We start from the raw sequence: 12,705 nt of genomic DNA, 5'->3' as shown, positions 1-12,705 counted from the left end.
TATATGAATTTATTAATTATTATTATTTATATAATTATTATTATTTATTATTATTATTTATATAAATATTATTATTATTTATTTATATAAATAAATAAATTTATATGAATTTATTAAAATAAATTCAGTGATTAAGTTATCATTTAGTAGCCTGTGAGCAGAAAAATCAATAAAAATGATCAGGTCAAGAGGTTTTCTTTGTTTTAATGACACACCAGTTAATCCCCTCACTCTTTAACACCTTCCCCAAAATTCCCCTAAGCAAAACTCTGATCCTTGCACTATTCATCTCTTGCATCTTGCATTGGAGGTTTTCAAGAAGAAACTGGACTGCCATTTATCCAGAATAGTATAGGGCAGGCATGTCAAACTCAAGGCCTGCAGTCCGGATCTGGCCCATGGGGTGCTTAGATCTGGCCTGCAGGGCCACCCTGGAAACAGCGAAGGACTAGCCTGCAGTGCCTCCACTAGTGAAAAAGGAGCTCGGGAGGGCCGCGTGCACCCCTCCCAAGCTCTGTTTTCCCTGGCAGAGGGTTGCAGGAGGCCATCACAGTCGAAAACGGAGCTCAGGAGCCTGTTTTCTCTGGCAGAGCACCCAGACTACTACAGGCGCCCCCAACAATAGTGACGTCGAGCTGGCCATGCCCACTGGCCATCCCCCTCCTGAGGTCAAACACAACCCTGATGCGTCCCTCAATGAAATCAAGTTTGACACCCCTGGTATAGGATCACCTGCTTCAGTAGGGGGTTGGACTAGAAGGCCAACCCTCAAAGACCCCTACCAACCCAATTATTCGATGTTCTATATTCTGTCTCACCATTTTAGTGATAACCTTCACACAAAAATATTTTGCCACTGTGCCAACTTTGCGTTTCTTGTGTTTTTTGTTGCTACTTGTATGCTTGCAATTGCCTCCTAGAGAACCTGGGATGCCAACTCCCTTGCCAACTTTAACTCTCTTCCCCAAACCATCTTCTCTACAAAGATTTTAGAGTGTTTCTCTAGTCCTCATACAAAATTAATGCCTCTGTAGAAGGCATACAAGGGACGCGGTGGCTCAGTGTCTAAGGCGCTGAGCTTGTCGATCGAAAGGTTGGCAGTTCAGAGGTTCGAATCCCTAGTGCTGTGTAACGGGGTGAGCTCCCGTTACTTGTCCCAGCTTCTGCCAACCTAGCAGTTTGAAAGCAGGTAAAAAATGCAAGTAGAAAAATAGGGACCACCTTTGGTGGGAAGGTAACAGTGTTCTGTGCGCCTTTGGCGATTAGTCATGCCGGCCACATGACCACGGAGACGTCTTCGGACAGCGGTGGCTCTTTGGCTTTGAAACGGAGATGAGCACCACCCCCTAGAGTCAGGTACGACTAGCACATATGCGCGAGGGAAACCTTTACCTTTATCTTTAGAAGGCATACAGGCTTACACCGGAGATGGCAGTATTCTCCATAGTATGTCAGAACCAGCGTGCTTCTCCTCTGAGAACCCCATAATCCAGCCAGATCTGGGAGAGCAAAGGAAACAAGATCATCTTGAAAACCACGAATTTTGTTATTTGGGTTTAAAATTATTTTTTTCTTGATGGTAAGATACAACACAGATTTTCTTTGTGCTTGACACTGGGCACGTCATTGAAATCTGATTGCGGCCCACTCAAAATCCTATATTTGCCCCAAGTTAAATGATTTATGTGCTAACAAACTGCATGGACTCCAGTTACAAAAGGAGGATAATTCATAATTGAGTAATTTGCATAGGAACAACTTCATTCATTCATTGGCTTTCTAGGATGCGCTTGGTTTAGGAATGAGGGTTTATGGGTAGATAACCCTTAAAGGGCCGAGTCCCCTTCCAAACAATACAGATTAGTATTTGGCCCTGGCCACTAAATGGGGTCAGAGAACAACAGTATATACAAAAATTATATCTGGGGGCATGACACTATGGAAGTGACAAGTTAATTTGAATTACAACTCCTGTCTTCTGGTCAAGATAAGCAATACATGTTGCAGACATGGAGACTGAAGAAAGCTGAACTAGGTCTTCAAGATTTGTATGCCAATTGAAGATCTTCAATTGGCAAATTACACTACTGAGAGCAAAACCCACTCCTTCTGGCACTGAAGATATTACCTAGCAGGGTAATGAAATGTCTGCGAGAAACAACCAAGGACTCAAATAATAATAATAATAATAATAATAATAATAAAATCCTCAGGGCTTTCTATGATTGACATTTAGATTAGCCCTGTATTTTGTTGACAGAGAATAAGTTTCCTGTTGCCATGGTTACCTTACTGTATTAATCTTCATCTGCAGAATTTGAGAAGGGGAATCTTTTACTTTAAGTGATGAAGGGTGCAATCAAGCAGAGGCTATGAAAGAAAAATACATGGTAGTCAGATCTTTATTTTAAGCATTGCTTAATTTTGACTCGGTGAATGAGGACTTCCCCATATCTACCCCCTTCAACATCTGAGCATTGTTTGTGCGCATGCAGGAAAGAACAAAAAAACCCAACAACCTACAGTTGGACAATCCCTTGCTTTTCTGTTTCGTTTTGTTTGTTTGCTTTGTTCATGTTGAGATCCGTTTCAAGGAGTGTACGTTTCTATTTATAATAATGTAAGTTCTGGCAGGAGAAATCTTTTGAGTTTACTGGCTGGAATGTGGGTGGGGTTACATTAAAGGCCTGGATAATTCCTGCCTATTGTGATGGGGGGAAATAAATAATAGGCCTGAGCTACTTCCTGTTGAATGCTATGTTTCAGTTTTCAAAGATCACTTTGAGTCCAAAAGTATCTTTAACTAGTGTAGGAAGTTAGCAGCACCCACCCCTCTCCTAGAAAAATGAAATATTTCTAGGAAATATTAAAAAGGCAGAATAGTATACCTTCCTCGTTCAGAAAAGGAGAAACACACTCTTGGAAAGCGGCCCCCATTTTTGTTAATAGCCCCAGAAAGACAAAAGACATCTTATCTACAACACAAAAGACCTTCGGCTCTGGGGTGATGGGATTAAGACATGGCCCTCAGGACAGGATAGGATTAACCCTCTACCCATCTCACCACATGGCACCTGGGAAGATTACATCACCCAGCAAGGCTCAACCAAGCCTGGGACACAGACAGCCTACAAAGTTAGCTAAGACCCCCGCCCCCTGGGAGTCTGACAACCAATCAGAATACAAGCTCAAATTCAAAAGCCCAGAGAGGGCACTCTCAGCATCTCTGGCATTTTTTTCTCCTTCACCCAACATCATCAAGGCATGTGATCCTGTCCACCATTGAAAACCATCTTTCCAATCAGTCTCCATGTTTCCAGTGTCTTTTTCCCCACTTGGAACTGAACCCAGAAGGAGATTTCTTCCAACACTAGTTTACATATATGCCCATCAATGATGCTGTTCCTTTTCTATGTAAGCAATGTGATACAAAGCCCAGAGAAAGAACATTAAATGGCAAGCAAAAGACATTGGAAATCATTAGATAAGGGAAAATCTAACTAAATCTGTTTTAGCTCTATGTATGACTCCTCACTCTGCTTTTCTACATTTGAAAATCTTCCTTGTTTTATGATCTGCTCTTTATGCATTTTCTTTCTGTGGCTAAACCACTCTAATGTATTTTTATTGGCTGCTGACTTTTTATTTATTCAGTTTCTGTGGCTGCCCATCTCAAACAAGTAATTTTGGGTGGCAAACAATCATAATATTTTTTTGTATTGTAATTTGCATTATAATTGTTTGCAAAATAATCATTTTTGCATCCATTCCTCATTCATTTAGCAGTTCATTTTTTACCTCGTCTTTTCAAACAGAAAGAATCTATTGAATTAATTTTTATATTCTTCTGATTTATCCAGGTCTCACTTCCATGCAAAAAGGAAGTTAGAAAGGCATACTTATACACAGACAGTTTTGCTTCCTTTCTCAACATAATACTTGCTACCTATTTTCTTTCTACCAGCATTTGTTCATCCTAAAATTTCTTGGTTTATTTTTTCTATTTAGTAAACATCCTATCAAGATAAATAAATCCATCTACTTACTATACTTTTTCACTGTTTGCACACTTTGTAATTGTTCACTCTATTTTATTTGTCAAATACAACTGTTTTAGTCTTTGATAGATTAATTTTCAGATCTGTCTTCTTGTTGCATCATAGAATCTGACTTCTATTTGCTATAAATTGTTCTCAAAGCATCATTTGTATACAGACATCCTAAAAAGAGAACAGTGTCTTCTTGGCCCAATCCGCTGAAAATATAGTCTAACAATACAGAGAAATTAGTTGAGAAACCTGATTACAGTACATTAAAAAAAACTATGAAGAACCTTTGTTAGTTACCAGAGATTGCATCATAGCTTTGTGATGTTACTTTATGACTACGAAAACTCAGCAGAAAGTCAACAAGACTCTTAAAATTATGCAATTTGCAGAAATGGCTATTAATTTAAGGAGCAATCCAATGCCTTTAACGGGACAGGGAGCAAAATTAATATTGGTCCTTCTTAAAATCCTAAGAATTTAATTCTTAGGGAAAGCTGATAGAAAATGCAAAAGGGAGAACGTGACTTTGCTCAGAACATAAGACATTCTAAAATGATTACACAAAACATGATTATTTTAATAAACATTAATGTATTAGTTTATCATCTGGACAGCTTCCCTGAAACAATAAGTGGAATAAACAATAGATAGTGGGATAATTTATATTCACACTGATTCTGCAAAAGGTTTTGCCTCTGATGCTAAATTTAGCTTTGTTTATTTCCTTCCTTCTACTCCCTCACTTCTCCCCAAGATATTGTATCTTCATCTAGTGCATAGCAACAACCATTTCTCGAAGCAATCTCGAAATTGCAGCTGTATATTATTCTTGTTAAAGTTGGAGATCTGATTACAGACCTTTTTAAGGCACCACCTGGGAATCCTTGGATTTCCAAGAAGAGTGCCAAATCTCCCAAGAACATGTTATTGTCACAATTATGCAACCTGAATATTCCTTCTTTTATCTCACTATTGTGATTTTGAGCACTTGCTGCTGAGACAAGCATTGCTTGCCAAGGAATTGGAATAAATGTTCACAGCAGCCACCAGAAATTCTCAGGCGAATATATCAGAATTATTACCTTAATACCTAAGCCAAGTTTCCTGCCTTCCTTTTCTCGCTCTGTCAAATCTCTTCTTCAGTTTTAAAAGGAGAACCATCAGCCATCCTTCATCATCAACAAAAATCCTTGTGACACTTTTAAAAGTGATTTCAAACCCTAACACACCATCCGTTGATCACACGTTATCCACAAACTGCCCTGCACGATAGCAAGTTGGCAGAGAGGCTGTTCTTCCAATAAGCAAAACTGGGAATAGCACCTAAAGAGAAACATGGCATCTGGCTGTGATGAAAACTCCTAATTCTCCCATAATTCTATATGCTGCTTGCTCATCGCTGCCCCTATGAGAATGAAGGGAACCACCAATCTTGAACAGAGATTTCACTATATGTAGCTGTTAAGACATAGTCCACTTTGGTAAGTCTATGTTGTTGAGATTTATCTCTGGGCAGGAGATGGTCGACTGGCTGGAGAAAGTTAGGCTAACAAAAGGCAGCGGTGCAGGAATCAAATATCTGCGTTTCTGTGCATCATAGGTGGTCCTTGATTTATGACCACTATTGAGCCCAACATTTTTGTTGCTAAGGAAAACATCTAAGTGATTTTTGCCCCATTTTACAACTTTTCTTGCCACTTCTTATTAAGTGAATCACTGCAGCTGTTATGTTAGTAGCATGTTTGTTGAGTAAATCTGGCTTCCCCATTGACTTTGCTTGTAAGAATTTCGCCAAAGGGGACCACAGCAGGGGTGGGCTCTAATTTTTTTTACTACCGGTTCTGTGGGCGTGGCTTATTTTGTGGGTGTGGCTTGATGGTCATGTGACAATTATTTAGGATTTAGCAGAGGTACTGGTCTACCAGGCTTTTAACTGCTTGCAGAGCTGTACCGATCTACCCATTTATTTTTTGCAGGTACTGATCTACTCATGTATTTTTGCAGGCACTGGTCTACCCATTTATTTTTGCAGGCACTGATCTACTCGTGTATTTTTGCAGGCACTGGTCTACTCATTTATTTTTGCAGGCACTGATCTGCTCATGTATTTTTGCAGGCACTGGTCTACCCATTTATTTTTGCAGGCACTGATCTACTCATGTATTTTTGCAGGCACTGGTCTACCCATTTATTTTTGCAGGCACTGATCTGCTCATGTATTTTTGCAGGCACTGGTTTACCCATTTATTTTTGCAGGCACTGATCTACTCATGTATTTTTGCAGGCACTGGTCTACTCATTTGTTTTCTTTTAACACTGATCAGCTGTAGGGCGGCCCTTTGAAGCCCCGTGGCAAGAGTTTAAACAGTTTTTTTCCCTCTAGCCATCAGCTGGGACTCAGGAGGCAGCAATAGATTGGGGGTGGGGCCAAACAAAAGGTAAGAATAATGTGGGGGGGTGCGGGGGCACGGGGGGCAGAACTGGTTCAGTGACATCATATCGTCACCGTTACCGGCTCGGGAGAACCGGGCCGAACCGGAAGGAACCCACCACTGGACCACAGGATTCTGCAACTATCATAAACAGGAGTCAGTTGTCAAGCATCCGAGTTTTGATAAGGTGACCCTGGGGGCGGGGATGCTGCAATGGTTGTAAATGTGAAAAACAGTCATAAGTCACTTTTTTCAATGCTGTTGCAGCTTTGAATGGTTACTAAATGAACTGTTGTAAATTGAGGACTGCCTGTGTATAAATGTTAAGTAAAAGCATTGAAAGTGGAGACATTTTAACTAGAAAAGGTGTGACCTAATCTCATCGAATAAAAGTTATTAGCAAACCAACTTGACCTACAACGGTTCACTTAGTGACCATTTGAAGTTACAACAGCACTGAAAAAAGTGACTTATTGTTCTGGCCCAGCTACGGATCCCAAAGAACACAGCACACACAAACTCTGAACAAAACTTAGTTTACTCAAATAACGCAGTTTTAGCAAATGTCGGCTGTTAATAAGCGTTCTTAACAGCCTGCCAGAAATTCCACAGATAAAATAGTCAGAATCTTACTGGAGTTGGCAGGAAGCCCAGAAGCAAGGTTGCAGAGACATCCCAACGTGATGATTAGCGAGCTAAAGTTGTTTCCTGCAGCTTGTTACAAGCTGCGTACTTTCTTAAATAGACTAAGGGCGTGGCCAATTAGCCCCAAACTTTACTCTCGAGGAGACCTCCTCCTGAGGAACCACTCCTGCCTTTTGGCAGCTCTGCGTGCCCGTGCATTGAGAAGAGGCTCCTCCTCTTCATCCTCTTCACTTAAGGAAGCTTCTGGAGGTTCTGAAGGCCCTGGCTGAATCCCCGCCTCTGGCACTACATCTTCTTCACACTCCTCGACTCAAGTGCCGGCTGCACAGGCTGCTGGTGCAGCACCACACCAGCCTCGTCATCGTCGGGATCAGCAACAAACTGCGCAGGCTGCTGGAGGGCCACAAGAAGATGTGGTGCCATTATGACCATTTTTCACACTTACGACCATTTCAAGCAAACCCTTGGTCACAAGGATGCTTCGGATGCTTGATAACCGACTCCTATTTATGACAGTTTCAGTGTCCCGGGATCACACGATCACCTTCTGCAATCTTCTGACCCAGCAAAATCAATGGGGAAACCAGATTCATTTTAACAACCCTGTTACTAAATTAACAACTGCAGCAATTCATTTAACAACGGTGGCAAGAAAAGTCATAAAATGTGGCAAAACTCACTTAACAAGTTTCTCACTTAGCAACATAAATTTTGTGCTCAATTGTGGTCATAAGTTGAAGACTACCTGTAGTACATGTGCTTTGCTATGGTGAGGAAATTTGGTGTGACTAACCATTTGTAGTCTCTTGTAAGATCTTAATACGGGGATGGGACAACTTGCCACAGTCAACTTGTTGTGGACAACTCACCATGGCCAACTTACCATGGCCAACTTGTCACAGCCAACTCACCACAGCCAACCCGCTGCGGGTCTGTCAGGTTTCGAGGTCGTCTCAAATAAATTGCATTTCAAACAAAGTCTTTGAAGAAAACTCCCACTTATTAAGCACGACATTCAAAGTCCGGTTCCATCGTAGCCAACACTGACTTCCAGACCCAAAACCCTCCCGTTCCGTTCCCCACTCCCCTGCACTCAATGGCCATCTTCCAAATCACTCTGCCCCTAATCTACTGCTCCAGCTCAAAGGAATTTCCCCCCTCCCATCCCATCTCCTAGGGGATATTATCTCCAGGGAAAATAAGTAGGTGAAAAGTCAAACGTCCCTTTCCAGACGCCTCCGCTTCACCTTCTTATGTCAGCACTAGAGTAATTGCAGTTTGAAGTGCTGACAGGGACAACTCTCTGCGGGATAATGTAACAATTCTATTTCTTTATTTAAAATAAATAAAAAATATTTTAATTTTTGCCATTCACATTTTATTCTGTTCTTCTTTTTTCATCCTTTCTAGAATGATTTTATTCCACCATTTCTTTGATATTAGTGTAACTCTTCTCCCGCAGTGAGTTATCCTGTGGCGAGTTGGTGGTGAGTTAGCCATGGTGAGTTCGCCATGGCAAATTATCATAGTATAATGTTCCTTTTTACTCTTACTCTTTTCATGTATTCAAATTATGTTTATGCTTTTACCTGTTATCTTATATATACTTGACAAAATAAAATATAAATAAATAAAATAAAGTATAATGCCAGATCTTCAGGCGAGTTATTCTAATCAAGCAACTTTCATTGCCCAAATCCATTACAGGTAGTTTAATGTGGATCTGTATGTATTATATATCGGATTTTATTTAATAGCCCGGCCTGGCGGAACAACAAAGTTTTGAGGGCACAGCGAAATACACGGAGATCAGAGATCTTACACATTTCTGCGGGCAGTTCATTCCAAACGGCAGGGGCTCCCATTGACTTTGCCTATTAAGGTGTAAAGTCGAGGGATTTTTTAAAAATACTAAACAGATAACAAGATGGAAGGAAACCAAAGACTTAATAAATTTACCTTGCTGAAGGAGATGCATTAAGTCAGGAATGATCAAAATAGATCAAGATGAACTAGTCGAACTCCTGAGTATTTCCGACTCTCGGTTGTTTCCAGTAGCAACAATAAATTTCAACAAAACTAATCTCCTGAAATGAAGAAAACTGAGACAGCAATGAATTTTATATGAAAAATTAAATTTACTAATAATCCTAGCTTTACTTACTTTCCCAGATGACAGCTGCTCTGGCAACAGTATAGGGAATCTGAGAATGCCATCTATGTCATTCATATGGACTCACGCACACCCGTCTTTGTTCCTCTCCCATTTTCTATTAGGCATCAGCAGGGCCCTAATGCACAATTATTAAACCATTTTTTTCCACCCCTTATCTGCAAAAGACAAATAGGCAAAAATCCGACATCAAAAATAGCATTATTATAAAAATAGGGACGTTGCGGGATATTTTGGTTCTCAGATATTTTCATGATCTCGGTTTATTAATTCTTAACACAAGAATACTGATGTAATCATAAAAATCCATTTCTTGCAAATTAAAACCAGCAAAGTTTTAAAAATAAATGTACATGTGTTAATAGCCTCATTGGTAAGCCGCAAATATCTATATAGGACGTTCATATCTCTTTTTTGAATTTTATCTACCCATATTGTGTGTATGTGTGTGTGTATTCATATATCTTATTATATTCACAGTCATCCATACAAAATTGTGCTATAATATGCTAATTTTTAGGCTGTAACAGCTAAAATGTCTAACTGTTTGAAAAAATGGGGAGAAAAATGACAAAGCTATTGCTGTTGCAAAGAGATAAATTTCAATAAATGCTATGAGATCACTTGGACTAAAAGCACAGAATATAGATGTCAGGTTTCGAAGTCGTCTCAAATAAATTGCATTTCAAACAAAGTCTTTGAAGAAACTCCTATTTATTAAGCACGACATTCTGAATCCGACACAATCGAAGCCAACACTGACTTCCAGACCCAAAACCCTCCCTTTCCGTTCCCCACTCCCCTGCACTCATTGGCCATCTTCCAAGTCATTCTACCCTTGCTGCTATCTACTGCTCCAGCTCAAAGGAATTTCCCCCCTCCCATCCCATCTCCTAGGGGATATTATCTCCAGTGAAAATAAGTAGGTGAAAAGTCAAATGTCCCTTTCCAGAAGCCTCCGCTTCTCCTTCTTATGTCAGCACTAGAGTAAATGCTGCTTGAAGTGCTGACAATAGAATAATAGGTTTGGAGATTCTAGTCCAATCCAACCAATTAAATATGAGTCAACAGTGTGTTGCGGCAGCCCAAAAAAGCCAATGCAATCCTAAATTGCATTAACAAAGGGATACAATCAAGATCAAGCGAGGTACTAATACCACCCTATAAAGCCTTAGTAAGACCACACCTAGAGTCCACAGGTGGACAGCGATGAAGAAGATAAGTGCTGGCTGGACCCGCAAGAGAGGCGCAGGGAGAAGCATGCACAGCAGAAGGGAAGGCGTGCCACAGATTAGCTGAGTCACTGGACGACACCCCACAGGGTATAAATGTGGGTGTGGTGGCCAGTTCAGTTTGTGATGAGCAAAAACTGGAAATACTCCATGATCTCTGTGTTACTGGACTTTGCCTGCTTTATCGGACTTCATTTGGATTAATCCTTGTATTGTTGACACTGCCTGTTTTATCGGAATGCTGGCAGTCTAATCTTTGTTTTGTGTGAGTAAAGTCTGAATTGGCAGCTAGCCACTGGGTTGCTGCCAGCTTTATCATCAAAGAGTTTTGTCGTGTGCCTTATTAACTCTGGGCCATCTGTAGGGGTGCGTGTGGGGTACGGGGACAGAACACCATGGTGAGTTGGCTGTGGCAATTTGGTCATGGCTAATTGTCATAGACCCTGCCCCATCGGGGCCTCAAACCAGTTGGCAGAGCCAATTTTTCAGGTCTTAGTTGGTGCTAGGTTTTGCCTTTCTCTGTATATATAGGAGCCGACGTGGCGCAGTAGTTAGAGTGCAATGCTGCAGACTATTTCAGTTGACTGTTGGCTGCAGTTCGGCAGTTCAAATCTCACCGGCTCAAGGTTGACTCACCCTTCCATCCTTCCGAGGTGGGTAAAATGATGACCCAGATTGTTGGGGGCAATAGGCTGACTCTATAAAACTGCTTAGAGAGGGCTGTAAAAGCACTATGAAGCAGTATATAAATCTAAGTGCTATTGCTATTGCTATACCTCTAGTGCATACATTTTCCTTCTGCTTTAGATATACTATCTGTTTCACCAATCCTTGCTCAAGTTAGATTCTTATTGTCAGGAATATGGATCTGTGCAGAATGCTTGACTGCATGGTTAAAGCATGGCTGCTTTAATATATAGAAAAATAAAAAATAACCAAGTTTTTATATAACTAAATTGTAAATCATGGTTTAGAGATCACGTTCTTTTCTATATCGCAGAAAAATAATCGAGAAATTGCCATTAGGATCTTAATATGTGTTCCTGTTTACCTGCTGGGTTTTACATATTTTTAAAAAGGAGATTCCATAACTCCATACTCATTTGGTAAAACCTTGATCAAACAACATATCTCAAGCTTCTCCTTGACAAACAATTGGAAAAAATTATAGAATGTATAGAAGATAGTTACGGTGTAAACATAGTGCAAGAGGTAAATTCATAATTGCACTTATAACTGCTAGAGAAAAGATTGGAAGCTGTTACTTTACATTTCTTTTCTTTTTCAATTTTTTTTACTTTGTTTCTTTCTTGCACTTTTAGCTTTCCCTTTGATTCTTTTCCTTTTCCTTTTCTTACTTTTTATTAGTTTGTATTAGTATTTATCTTTGTTTAAAAAAAATTAATAATTCTTCCACTTGCATCTTGCTACTTCTTGATGTCTGAAGTTGTAGTTGTCTCAAGCCAATTGGGCAGTAGCAACTGGAAAGAGGAACTTAGAACACAGAACATAGAATAATAAGAGTTGGAAGGAACCTTGGAGGTCTTCTAATCTAATCCTACTCAAGCAGGAGACTCTACATCCATGATGGCGAACCTATGGCACGCGTGCCACAGGTGGCACGCAGCGTCATCTCTGTGGGCATGTGAGCCGTCGCCCCAGTTCAGGTTTGCCGCGCATGCGTGCACGCCTCCCGCTGGGAAGCTGGTCATTGGGTCTCTGCCACGCATGCGTGGGGGCGTGGGGCATGGGGCGTGCTTTGGGCAGTCTGTCCGGAAAAGATTAGCCACCACTGCTCTATATCATTCCAGATAAGTGGCTGTCCAGTTTCTTCTTAAAAGCCTCCAGTGATGGAGCACCCATATCTTGTGAAGGTTGCTTCTCTCCTTGGTTAGTTTCCACCCACTGTTTCTTATGTTGCTTTGTGGTGCTTTGGGAAATAAGTTGTCCTCCTTGTCTTTGTCGCAGCCCCTCAAATATTGGAATACTTAAGTCTTCTACTCGGCTTTCAACTAATGGCAGTTTGAATCCCACCCTTATTTATAAAAAGGAAGCGTGGAGTTGATTAAAAAAAATGTTTGAGTATGATCTCATATTTTCTGAGTAAATATATAAAAGATTATTGGCCCAAGTTCTTTGCTTCTGTTTAACTTTTGGCAAGACTCCTGTAGCTG

General features: G+C 40.5%; 1 long non-coding RNA gene across 1 annotated transcript; it reads right to left on the bottom strand.

Annotated features, from left to right (window-relative positions):
- Positions 1-1,210: 1,210 nt before the first annotated feature.
- On the bottom strand, positions 1,211-9,307 carry LOC117679795 (uncharacterized). Its single transcript, XR_004595451.3, has 3 exons — positions 9,086-9,307; positions 2,289-2,370; positions 1,211-1,499 (listed from the first exon to the last, which is right to left on the bottom strand). It is a non-coding gene; the product is annotated as an uncharacterized LOC117679795 (long non-coding RNA).
- Positions 9,308-12,705: the final 3,398 nt, after the last annotated feature.

Source organism: Pantherophis guttatus, chromosome 7, assembly GCF_059756535.1.
Source record: "Pantherophis guttatus breed Tessera chromosome 7, ASM5975653v1, whole genome shotgun sequence".
NCBI classification, from domain to species: Eukaryota; Metazoa; Chordata; class Lepidosauria; order Squamata; family Colubridae; genus Pantherophis; species Pantherophis guttatus.
This window is presented reverse-complemented; position numbering and strand designations above follow the sequence as displayed.